Here is a 13,844-nt window from a genome sequence, read left to right on the forward strand (position 1 = left end):
GTGAAGGCTGAAGGGACCATTTAAATGGTCAGATCCCCAGTCAAGGTGTCACATTTCTACTATATGTAACTTGCCTGTGCACATAATTCTTTGGGCTTTAACCATACCCCAACATTTTTCCTGCAAGTAAAGCTCAACAATAAAAAAAACCGAACATCCCAAGCAATAAAGTTCAAGAAGGTTATTATTTCCATTTTCCCCTGGCCAAATCCCATAGAGGAAGATTTTTGAAACTATGAAATTCTCAATATAACAGCTTTAGATTGCTGGCCAGAGAGACAGGTAAAACAAAGGCATGCAGAATTCATTCAGGCAGCAGGGTAAATAGACACAACCAATAGGGATTACAGTGTTTCGTCAAATCGAATCAGATACTTAAAAGTTGTTAGGAAGGTTATGATAGTTTTTAAATGAATGAAGATGTAGTCACTCAGATTGCAAGAAAGTGTAGGCTTGAATATTCCCTTTACTGTAAGTTGAACAAATAATTAATCTACAGGTTCTCATAGAATCCTCCAAGATGCAGTGCCTAGATCCATTGTCCACAGCCCCATTCCATGACTTGCACTCAAATCTGTTAAGTTTCTACACCTCACATCCTTCCTAGTAAAGCTTCATTATCGTCAGGGGGCAGATCTTCTTGCCCTAGTCCTGGCTCACGGAATAACCCACATCTGAGACAGACAGTGCTAATATCACGGCAGAGGAATAGCTGGTATACCCTACAACGGCTCTTAGTGCTTCTGCTCAGAACTAGCCCACACACTTCTGAAAATATACTCTTCCGCTTCCATGCCATTGGCCAATGCAAATCTCCCAGCCTGACAATCTAAACCGTAGACAGAAGTATATAATTTTCCTTTAGGAATAAACCCTTTTTTGCTCTAATGATGTGTTGCACCCTAAGTTGCATTTAGTTTGATATCAAAATTCATGTTATGACGATCTTGTGAAAGATATTTTTCTGCTATATTTTTTACCTCCCTCTGTTGTTAGCCTTTCCGACCTCTCCTATTTTCCAAATCTCTCTCACACATAAAGATGTTTAAAATATAGTCCGTGTTAAAAAATGTACTGCTGGATCTTGAATTTTAGCCAATATGGGTATAAAATATTTTTTCTTAGTTGGTACATTGTTGTAATCACTATCGGGGTTTTCTTTCATCTAACTTCTCTTTTTAGATTCATTACACTATATTCTGTTTATTTTGTCCCCCTTCCATACCGTCATGAGTTGTAGATCAGATAGATTTTCTTCTCTTTTTGTCGAACTTTTACATTTTTCCGTTATGTATTTGTATTTCAGTGTCTACCCCCTTATTAATCTGTGTGCCTATACCTCAAGCAAAACAAGGATATTCTTCTGCTTTCACCACCTTTGGCCTCCTGTTGATGTCATCTGGAGTTTATTTATGGATTGTTATGGGTATCCACCTTTTAGACATTGTTTTCTTAGGCAACAATAAACTTTAGTAAGTTCTACACCCCCTTGCTTCCGGTATCTTAATGCATTTCACCTAGTTTTACTTCTCTTCCAGGTGTAATATATTTTCTAATATTCTTTCAGAGAGGTCTTTTTGTAATAAATATTCTGAGCCCATTTATACCTTAAAATATTTTTATTAGCTCACATTTAATTAATTTAACTAAAAAGGAAATTCTAGGTTTAGATCATTTTCCTTCAACAATTTGAAAACTCTTATATTTTTATGCCTTATTTGCCTTAAAAAATTGATGTCACTGTAATTTCTCATCCTTGAACCCTTGAGATGACCTTCTTTTCTTGCTAGAAGCATTAAAAATGGCATTTTCATCTTTGATATTTTTATATTTCACTATTATACATCTAAATGTACATTTTTTTCTTTCTTTTCGGCATCTCATGTACCTTTTCAAATTGAGACCTTATATCTTTTTTTTTAAGGGGGGGATGAATTCTCAATTATTATTTTTTAAAATATTTTCTTCCCCTCATGTACTATTTCTGCTTCTGAGCTCTCCTCATAGCTGATGGTTAAATTCCTAATTCTATGCTCCATTTTTATTTTATCGTGTTTTCTTTTTCTGTCTCTTCATTCTAAAAACTTCCTGGACTTGTTTTTTAGCTCACTGATTTATTCTTTGGTCAAATATAATCTGCTATTAAACCCATCCACTGAGTTTTTATTTCAAAATTAGTCTTTTCTTAACCAATATCTCCAATAGATTCTTGTTAATAACCCAATTTCTGCTTCGTGTTTCCAATATTTTTCCCATCTTACATATCTACTAAGCCAATTTCAAATTCGTGCCTATTTTATTAGATTCACTTCCTCTGGTGTGGGTTGTTTACCTTTTTTGTTGTTTTTCATGGTTATTTCCCTCAAACTTCACTATGAGTTCATCTTTTAAGTATTTGGTATTATCAGTTGTCAACTGATAATGATTATTAGAGGAGAAGATAAAAACCTAAATCTTAGCATATGCACCAAGGGTGAATTTATGGAGTGGGAGGGAGGACACATTCCAGGGGAGAGAGCTTCTTGACTGACATCTGAGTCTAACCATCTACTCTGTTTCTTTTCCAGAAACCTTTTATCTGCAAAGGAATATTTTAGACTCTCTGCCCAGGGCTCTGCTCTTCTTTTGAGACCACCACTATTTGACACAATTGCCTTATCCAGAGGGAAGGGGGAAAAGAAAACATTCAAAGGATGTCTACCTTCCCTGCACTTGTTGTAGCCCCCATCCCAGCCAGACTCCAAATGGCCTTGATATCACGCCGATGCAGGGAGCACAGTAGGTAAAGAAAAGAGCATACCTGGAAAATTCTTTCCCAGCATCTTCTGTCTGTGGTTCTTTTGGATTCCTAAAAGAAATCTTGCTATCTGCTAAAATGGGCTCCCATCTCTTCTGTGACCTCTCCATTGTTGTGTTTTAGTGAGGAAGTCAATAGCCTGTTAATTTGTCATTTTTCTGGAACTTGTACACACACACATGTATGTGCATTATATTGTTCATCAGAAGATACATTTGGCTCTCAGTGACTATGAGTGTGACTTCACAATAACCTTAGGTGAGACCATCTTCTCAGTTTCTACTATTTATTATCATTTAGTTTGTATCAACCTAGAGGGCAATTTGATAAGTCCGGGATTTATTCATCTCTCTCTCTCTCTTTGTCTATCTATATGTCAACTTACCTACCTAGCTATCTGGATAAATTAGAGTTCAATCTAACATCTGTTCAGTATGATTGTCTAAACCAGTGGGATATTCGATAATGACTTATCTCACAGGTATAAGTATTGTAAAGAACAACATTTCCCAAAATGTTTTTATTAAAGAAATATAGATAAATGGTTAATTTGTTTGTTTAAACAAATGTTACACAATTACCTTTACTAAAGCTACTCAGAATTCTTAATATATTAATATACATTGTGAATCTTTGGGAGGAAGTTATAGCATAAAATATATAAGCTTAGGATTTTAAAGTTAAAAACATGGCTTATAAAATAATGTGAGCATGTGAAAAAATTTATTTAATTTATTAAATGTGAAAACCAGCGGAAGGATGATTTGAAGAGCAGAAATTTATATAGTCCCTCAGAAAAAGCATGCTTAATAACTTTGCTAAGTTACAGACAAAACTGGTTTATATCCTATAAGACAGTAAAACTATAACCTTGGGGTAATCATTTTCACTCATCAGAACTAATTTTCATCTCTACCTCACGAAAAGTTAACCTGTACCTCACAAAACTTAAGCCTTAGTCAATATTAAATTGAACTTCAAAAAAACAAAGGGCCTCCACTTAAATAAATAATCCAGGGACGGGCCTGTTAGACAATGCTCAAGCATGAGCTTGAAAGGACATGTAGTCATCCTTGTTTTGAAATATATTTTTTAAATATATTAAGTTCTCTTTTCAATGGATATCTACTAGGATTAGTATTTCTATATCTCTACTTTGGAAAACATTAGACTAGCCCATACATAAGTACAGACATCAAGAAATCACCTAGTTAAAGAATGGGTAAAATCTGAACTAGCATTGAGTAACACATATATTATTCACTTCTTTTTACAACATGCTGTTGCATGTCATCTTTTGTTTATTCTTTTTCTTCTCTCTCCTTTTCTTTTATTTTTTCTTCTAAGACATATTCTTACTTCCTCTATTAAACTCATATATTGTTTGTTGTCTCTAACTATGATGTCCTAGACAACTAAAAACACATATTTTGATTATGGCCCACCCTGAGAACACAGAAACCAAACATCTGATACCCCAACCTAACACCAACTCACCAGTTACCTAATGAATTTCTTCTCTAAAACCTGTGTGTTGCCTTTGGAACTTCCCTTTCATAATAAAAACTCCCTTCACTTTCTCACTTTCTTCATTGTTGGTATACCATGAGGAGACCGTCCTCCCAAAACCTTCTCCAAGGATGTAGCCAATGTGCTCCATCACTCCACTGCCTCAGAATCACAAGGTGGGAGGGTGTCCTGTTTATCATTTCTAAACGATTAACACACTATACTACTTAACTCTTGGTTCCTTTGAAGCTTGTGCCCCTGCACTCTTTTTCTTTGCCATTATATCTTAATATCTAGGCCACAAATGATCATTCTTTGAATATTAAAGCATCTGCTTTTGGTCTTCCTCAGGTACTGTCATAACTTTAGGGGCTTTCAGTCTATACCATAACCATTCAGTTTCCGATTCCATCACTGTCCGTTACTTTTGTTCTTCCATTTTGTGGTGACCTACAAACTCTTCACCTCTTTCTCTTCTTCTCATTAGTCCCCTTTTCTTTCCAGTTATTTTCTATATAGCTTTGATTGCATGAGCCATCCCTTCAGTATATTTATTTCCAAATATGTTCAATTTTCTTTAGAGATTTTGTCTTATCTGAGGGAAGTGTATCATTCATAAACAAAACCCCTACAACAGTGATCAAAGATAGCCTTGAATTCATAGAGATTTCTTAGGACTGTTTCAGAACTACCCCTCCCCACCCCCACCCCCCTTTACAAAGGATAGATGTCAGAACAACATGGCAGATCAAAGTCTGAGTAGTCTGGAAGGCAAATGTAAAAGTCACATCCCTTCTGAATAACTCAAAAGAAATCTTAGAGGGTTGAACTAATATGAATGATGAGATAAGAAAATATCTGAGATTTGATGATCTAGGGATCATCCAAACTGGTTGAACTGGACATATTAAGCCAGGAAAATTTGCTGGAGATTATTGCAAAGATTTTGATCTTATCAAAAATCAAGGATATAAACTGGAATAAAAAGGCTGGAGAGTCAGGGAAAAAAATAAATAGCCTTTTCTGGACGCTAGGAATCAAGAATGAAGAGAGAGTGATGTAATTAACTACAGGGAGCATATCATTGTTCTTGAAGACAGAAGTTAAATCTGATGTCTAGAAGGGAAGAACTGTACTCTTTCAGATACCACCAGAATGCCACTCAGAAAATTATCCTCGGCCAGAAATGGAAAGAATGGAGAACTCTTTCTAGGAGGCAGTAATTTTATATACCAACATGTGAGAGCCAAAGACTAGGAAAGGTCAGCATCTAAGCAACTCTTATTGAAGGAAAATCCCCTCAGGAGTATAGCAGGCTGGGGTATGACTGTTCATCCCTGAAAACAACTGGGGAGGCTGAAGTGGTATTTGGTATGTGTTGCTTTCTAACCATAAGGCTATGCTTGAAGTCACATTCCCTGCTAAAATGTTGGTAAGTAAATTAGCCCTTTCCCTAGAAATTCTCATTCCTTATAGTGAAGTAAGTCTGGACAACCAAATGCCAGTGTATTTGAGATCAATAGAGACTTGGTTGGTCCAAAGAGGAAGAGTCCTGTCTTTTCGGCCACAAGTTATTGATGTATTAATGTAAACCACAAAGATGGGAAATAGCTGTAGAGAACCCTGATCCTGCTGATTTGGCCATGGAGCTGAAAATATAGCTAATCTAAACTGTTTCCATGGCTCTGATCCGGAAAATATAAATGATTTCAGCCACATAAATTTAAAAAATAGAATTCCTTTTATTTAATCAATTTCATCACTTATTTTTTCATAGCGATACCTCATTATAAAATTCATGTCAATCTGACTATAATTCTCAGCTCACCATCAATGTTGCAAATATTTTGTTCTAAGTAGACATGTGAAAACTTAGATTTTTGTACACCAGTTTGTAAGAAGCATTATACCTAATGCTTCTTAGGGTTAAGTTTATGGTTTGGAAGTTAATTCCAACAGTTTTTTGGATATGATACAAAAATCAAAAGCAACAAAAGCAAAAATAAACATGTGAGAGTATATCAAACTAAAAAGCTTTTGCATAGCAAAGAAAACCATCAACAAAATGAAAAGGCAACCTATACTGAGTGGGAGAAAATATGTGCAAATCGTATATCTGATAAGGGGCTAATATCCAAAATACATACAGAACTCATATGACTCAGTAGCAAAAACACAATTTTATTAAAAAATGGGCAGAGAACCTGAACAAACACTTTTCCAAAGAAGACATACAGATGGCCAACAAGCACGCAGAAAGATGCTCAACATCATTAATCATCAGAGAATGCAAATCAAAACCACAATGAGATATTACTTTACACCTGTTAGAACGGCTATTACCAAAAAGACAAGAAATCGCAAGTGTTGGTAAGAACGTGGAGAATGGGAACCCTAGTGCCCTGTTGGGAATGTGAATTGGTGCAGTCACTATGGAAAACTGTATGAAGATTTCTCAAAAAATTAAAGTTAGAACTACCATACATTCCAGTAATCCCACTCTATTTATCTGAAGAAAATGAAAACACTAACTCAAAAAGATATATTCACTGCCATGTTCCTTGCAGCATTATTTACAATAGCCAATACACAGGAACAACTTAAGTGTCCATCAGTGAATGAATGGATAAAGAAATTGTGGTATGGAATATATATTTATGACAACATGAATGGACCTTGAAGGCATTATGCTAAGTGAAATAAGACAGAGAAATATCAAATGATCTTCATATGTGGAATCTAAAACAAAGAAAAAACAAAACAAAACTAACAGCAGCAACAACAGAAAAAACCAGGCTCAGAGATAAAGAGAAAACATTGGTGCTTGCCAGAGGAGGGATGTAGAGGTGGGAGAAACGGCAGAGAAGGTCAAAAGGTAAAAAGAAAAAATAAATAAATAATAAATGAAGGCTTCAAAAATCACAGAACTTTCTAGCTAAGATTCTGCAAATAATATAGTTTAATTGCTCCGACTTCTTTCAGCCAACTCACTCATTTTATAGACTTAGATACTAAGAGCCAGAGAAATTTAAAAAATTACCCAAGATCTTATAAACAGAGACATGCAGATTATGTCCCTCTTGGTTTTGACTCTCTCTTACAGTGCTGAAGTTAAAAGGTTCTATGCCCGTGACTGTGTTTAGAAAAGCATATTCCAAAACCTTGGACAGTGTTGGAGTGCAAAGACTGGTGCACATTTCTCCAAAAAGTGAAACTTCTAGCTTCCACACATGAGTAAGTATTCCATGGTGAGTATATAGAAGAAAGCAGTAATTCTGACTCATCTGAGGGTAAAATAGTAAAGACAACATGGCAGCCAGGATGGAAAGTGATAAGGTGAATTGACAGGTGACACGATGGATAATAATTATAAATTAAGCGGGCGCCTGGGTGGCTCAGTCGGTTAGGCGACCGCCTTCGGCTCAGGTCATGATCCTGGAGTCCCGGGATCGAGTGCCGCATCGGGCTCCCTGCTCGGCGGGGGGGGTCTGCTTCTCCCTCTGATCCCCTTCCCTCTCGTGCTCTCTGTCTCTCATTCTCTCTCTCTCAAATAAATAAATAAAATCTTTAAAAAAAAATAAAATAATTATAAATTAAGCAATCAGATGAAAAGTATGGTACAGCTTTAAAATTGTGATTTGGGAAATTTGTTGTCTCTAAATGTAAAACACAAATTTTAAAAATGACAATCAATTGTATTTGCTCAATGTTTTTTTTTTTTTTCTCCTATCCAAATGACATTTATTATTCTGGAAGGGTGCACTTAAAAATCACTAATAACTCCTAGAGTAAATATTTCTAAATATTTGACCAAAAATATCATGGTTTACATTAACACTAATACTTATTTTTCAAACCTCACAAGGCTACAAACAATCTGAGACAGCTTTAAAAATATAGTTCAGTCTTCCCAAATGTACTAAATGAAATCAATAATCAACGTAGATTTGTTTGAGAAATTTGGGAAGGGCACCTCTCATAATATTTGAGCAGAAGACTAGAATCGAGACTACAATCCAAACCATCCCTCAACAAGAGAGCACTGCACTTGTGTGAGTGTGTGTGTGCAAATGTTAAGACCTGGGGGTTTAGCATTTCTTTTTACAATGTATAATGCACTTTGCTGCTGTGGTGAACAATTCATCAAACAATCACTGGTGTGTGTATACGTATATTTGATGTGGAAGGTCACCATTTATTTTTAGAGGTCTGTACCCTAACCGTACAGTGCTTCTGAATTCAATTTATAGAAATACCGTGAAATGCCATCATCCCTTGATGTGACAATGCAGTTTTAATCATTACTATACCTTCAGGTTCTTCTAATTAGTCTTGGAGCAAAATACTATGCCTTAGTACTCCTTTTGACTCATTTATATTTCATGCTCACGCTGTTCATTTAGAGAAATTGAAATTGTGACAAGTGATGCCTGAGCACTGCTGATAATCTCTGCCACCTGAGTTTCTGCTCAGTAGGCTGTTGCTAGCAATGTTCCTCAATGCCAACATTTAGCCTGTTAATTTTTTTTAAATAAAAGAGGCAGATCACTTGGTGGATCTGTAGAAAAACTTAATTGGTAAGCAGCCACTCAGACGTTAAAAGGCATTTGTGTGGACTGAGCAGTGCTTAGGGAACAACAACAAAAATGACAATAAGGATGAAGGACAAAAATCACATCTTTCTATTTTCTTGAATAACCTCAACATTTCTGAGGCAATGAAAAAACATGTGAAATCCCTTTTCATTGCTAGTAATGCTAAGGCTGGAATCATTAGTGTAGGGAAAATTTCATTTGACATTGTTGTTAGAAAAGTCAGCAGCCTGGATCCTTGGTTTGAGACTAGCTTGTTCATATTACTTTCAGAGGAGTCATAATTTAATGTGTAAAATAATTTCTTCAGAACACCAGAGGGGTATGCTGCACTTGGCTATGCAACTCATGAATCTGCTCAAAACATACCAAACCTTTGAAATGAAATGACCATCAAATTTTATCCTCCTCCACCTAAAGTATTATTATTGGAGAAAATAGTTTCATCCTGTAATAAAATTACCATTATGCAAGATAAGATAACATTTCATATTTTACTTTCTATCTTACCCATCTTAGGAGGACAAGAATATTCTAACACACAAGAACAAAAATATTATCTTACCTTCAAATTCCATCTAATAAAAATTTTTTTCATATTTAATTTAGCCCTTTTGAAAAACCAGATTTTGGGGGCGCTGGGGTGGCTCAGTTGCATCTGCCTTCCACTTAGGTCATGATCCTGGCCGGAGTCCTGGGCTCGAGTCCTGCATTGGGCTCCCTGCTCAGTGGGGAGCCTGTTTCTCCCTCTCCCTCTGCTGCTCCCCCTGCTTGTGTTCTCTCTCTCTCTCTCTTTCTGTCAAATAAATAAATAAAATATTTGAAAAAAAAAGAAATACCAGGTGTTTTTAATTCTGTATGTTAATTTACTTAGAGATACAATTTCATTAAAGCAAAATAGTCCTTTGATGTGATGATACTGATAAAGATTTGTTGGAGTATTTTAGTAAAACTTGCTCTTAAAAAAAAAAAAAACCCTCTGCAAACTGCTCAAGGAATCAAGGAAGGATAAAATTTACTTTATATATATATGCAAGCCAATGTATCTTGCACCTTTGTAAAAGCTAATATAAAAACCATTACAAAAATTCTAGTTTTAAACTTTGGCTCAACAATTCATTTATTCATTCAATCACCAACTAAGTAAATATCTACTATGTGTCAAGTGGTGCTGTTTGGTCTGCATCTATGAGAATATAAACATTAAATTAAATATCTTTCCATTGGCTGAGGTGGAGAACCCCAAACAGATTATTGAAAATAGGGTATTGAGTAAATTTGATAATCTCACTTTTAAGGATTTTTCTGTGAATAGCGAACTCACAAATTAATTGGATAACAAATCATATGTAGGTTTATCTTATCTATTTATTTAGTATGCTACTTAATTATCTAAGTCAGAATCTAATCTTTTCTGAAACCTCTATATTATTTTCAATACAGCAGTTGGCTAAATCCCATTTAGCAATTTTCAATTTGATATAAGGATGAGGACTCTGAACGTGTACTCCTGCCCTTTGTGGACCCTATCTCAAGAACTGAATTAGTCAAAACTAGTTATAGAATAAATCTGATGACTCATAAAATAGAGTGGTTTTATTTTTTTAAAAAGCATCATAAGATACATTACTGTGGTCACTAAAAATTATCTTGGGTAGTATTACTTTTTTCCTTTTATATTCTTACATTCACTTCAAAAATAGTTTCACTATGTCTTGAAAAATTCCTTCAGCTCTGACATTTCTGGAAAGGAACCACAGAATGCTTATATCAATAATAACAATAATATATTTCTACTTTATTTAACTATAAACAGACTGAAATTTTCATGTAAACATTAATTCTATTGTAATTGCTTAATTTTTTTAAAGATTTTATTTATTTATTTGACAGAGAGAGAGATAGCAAGAGCAGGAACACAAGCAAGGGGAGAGGGAGAGGGAGAAGCAGGCTTCCCTCGGAGCAGAAAGTCCGATGTGGGGCTTGATCCCAGGACCCTGGGATCATGACCTGAGCCGAAGACAGACGCTTAACTGACTGAGCCACCCAGACGCCCCCATAGTTGCTTGATTTTTAACTGATTCTCTTAGTTTTGTCCAAAGACCAGTGAAGTACTTTTTTTATACATGGCAATTCATAAGTCTTCCAGGTAATTCCCTTTATGTATCATATTTGTAAATCAATAGGCTATTAAATTAATGGCAATTGATCATCAAAAAGTAAATAGTCAATACTGACCAAAAAGAAATCTAAAAAACTCTGACCTATAAACATCCCATATAAACCCACTACTATAAATTCCTTATGAGTTGATTTTATTGACATAAAATAGGAAACTTTTTGATAATTATAAATTATCCTTCCAATTTTTTCTTGTACTAGTCTCCTTTCCCATCTGATTAAGCTCTCTTCCAAAGAATTTGGTATTCTCTCATCTCCCACAACACCAGTTTACTCAGGAGCACCATCTTCTGAATTGTGCAGGTGGTGGTATGTAAGGTGCGGAGCAGGCCTTGGGCTTTGGAAGTAGAGAACATTTGAGTGGGGGAGGGACAGCAAACCCAACAGCTGACACTTAAAGTAAACACGGAGATTATGTTAACTCATCCAGTTCTGTTAATAAAATCTTACTGGAGAAAAAAAAAAAATCTCTCTAATGGCAATAAAAATTCAAGAATATGTATATTGTTTCCAGTCTCTAAGTTACAAAACTCAATTAAAAAAAGTCTAGACCAATCATTGATTGAATAACCACTTTTTTAAAAAGATTTTATTTATTTGAGAGAGAGAGAGTGTGTGAGAGAGAGAGCACAAGCAGGGGGGACTGCAGAGGGAGAGGGAGAAGCAGGCTTCCCGCTGAGCAGGAAGCCCAATGCAGGACTCGATCCCAGGACCCTGGGATCATGACCTGAGCCAAAGGCAGACATTTAACTGACTGAGCCACCCAGGTGCCCCGAATAACCATTTTTTATGTAAAAAAAAAAAATGACCAAATTATTTTAATCTGTTTATCAAAGAGCCAAATAAATGGGAGAAACAGAAACTGTATTCCAATACAGTTTACGCAGAGTTTCATCTATAGCTCATTTGGTAAATCTAAAAGCCCATCAAAGGTAGATTTATGGAAGAAACATGACCAGGACTTTGTTTTTACACTGCAGATATAACACTGTAAACAACACATATGAATTTCAAGAGTAGAAAGCATGTAGTATTCAATATTTATGTTAACTAGCTGACACATAAGCCTCTTGTTGGTTGTCAACTGGCTGTTTTAAAATTAAAGGCCAAACTGGAATGCTTTCACATTTTCCTTTTCCTTTCTGTTGGACTAAACAGATACGCACTAAAAGCAGTTTAAGAGAGAATGGTGTAATAAAACAGCAGGTATATCTGTTGATTTCTCAGGTAAACATCCATAATTGGTAAAGGGTATTTACAACAAGAAGGCACTTCTCATTCACTATCAATAACCTACTGCGATTGGATGGCCCAGGCTCATTCCACAGGACTACTGACACATGGTCCAAACACATTTGTCCTTCCCAAGGTTTATAGAGGCACCAGATTGTGCGACTGTGGTTTATGACAGCAATTACTTTCTTTTTGGCTGTAAACAACAGAATGTATAAGAGTAGTCACAAAATACTGTTCCACACCATTTTAAGAATAACCAACGAGGTGGTCACTCCACTGCTGGCCTTTCACCTTGATAGTAGCAAATGAGCTCTTGTGCAAATGTTATAGCTTTGCATTCTACACTTACATAGCATGCAGCAATAACTTTCCAAATTAAAAATTCTATGTTCTGTGTGAGGTTTTTCTTTTAGTCTCATATTCTTGTTGGTAGTAGTTAAATGGCTATAATCAGTTTTAACAGTTAACAATCAAACCGTCTATGTTGAATTTAGAATCCTATGAAATGTTAGTATCTCCTATAACTTCAGATGAAGGAGAACAAGTAGAATCAGAAAATGTGATTTCTGCAAAACCACCAGTCAAATCATTCCTATAAATGTCACCCAGATGAAAAAGAAAGGATTTTCTGTTGAGTTCAAACCATGAATCTTATTTTCCCCAGTGCAAGAGTCATTTCTAATGAACGGAAGAGACATAGTTGCTCTTCTTTCATAGGAGAGGTCATTTGAGTCAACTAGTGAGACAAATTATATTTAATCTAATATTTAAACTAATTTTAGGAGTCCAAAAAAAAAAAAGAATGTATTGCTTTACCATCCAAGAGAGATTTAGTCACTCAAGAAAGAGATTGAACAATTTTGTTTTTCTATATCAGTGCGCCTCAGTTTCAGCAGTAACACTAAACATCTGCCGTTTCTTAGCTTCAGTCAGTAACCTGCCCCAGAGCCAAGAGTACATGTCCTTCTCCATCTACTACTTTGTAACTCACGGGGCATGTGTGTCTGTGACTCCCAACTGAGGTAGATTTTCCTTAAGGGAAGATCATACCATATGGATCTTTGATCCTTCCAACCCCTGGACCAACATAGAAGGTACTCAATAAAGGGATGTTTGTTAAATAAATCAAACTTGACAAAGTGTGGTGAATCAGAGTACCTAAAAATAAATAATATAGATGAAACTATGAAGCGCTATAGCATCACTTTCTATTTATGCAGTTTTGTACTGTCCTTAAAGTATTGAACCTGGGAAGAGGAAGCAGAACTACAGTCTTACAAGATAGCATTCATTATAAAAATTATTGACTTTGCAATTCATTCTTAACTTCCCACAAATTGTTAAAGGCATAATAGAGAGGCTTTTCATAGCAGAAAAGCTCAGAAACAGAATAAGTAAAACATTTCATTCTGTCTTTTTCCATATATTAAAAGATCTATGTCTTTAAAAATCTATGTGTTTGGGGCACCTGGGTGGCTCAGTCAGTTAAGCGTCTGCCTTCAGTTCAGGTCATGATCCCAGGGTCCTGG

This window comes from Neomonachus schauinslandi, chromosome 2 (genome assembly GCF_002201575.2).
Source record: "Neomonachus schauinslandi chromosome 2, ASM220157v2, whole genome shotgun sequence".
In the NCBI taxonomy this organism is placed as follows: domain Eukaryota; kingdom Metazoa; phylum Chordata; class Mammalia; order Carnivora; family Phocidae; genus Neomonachus; species Neomonachus schauinslandi.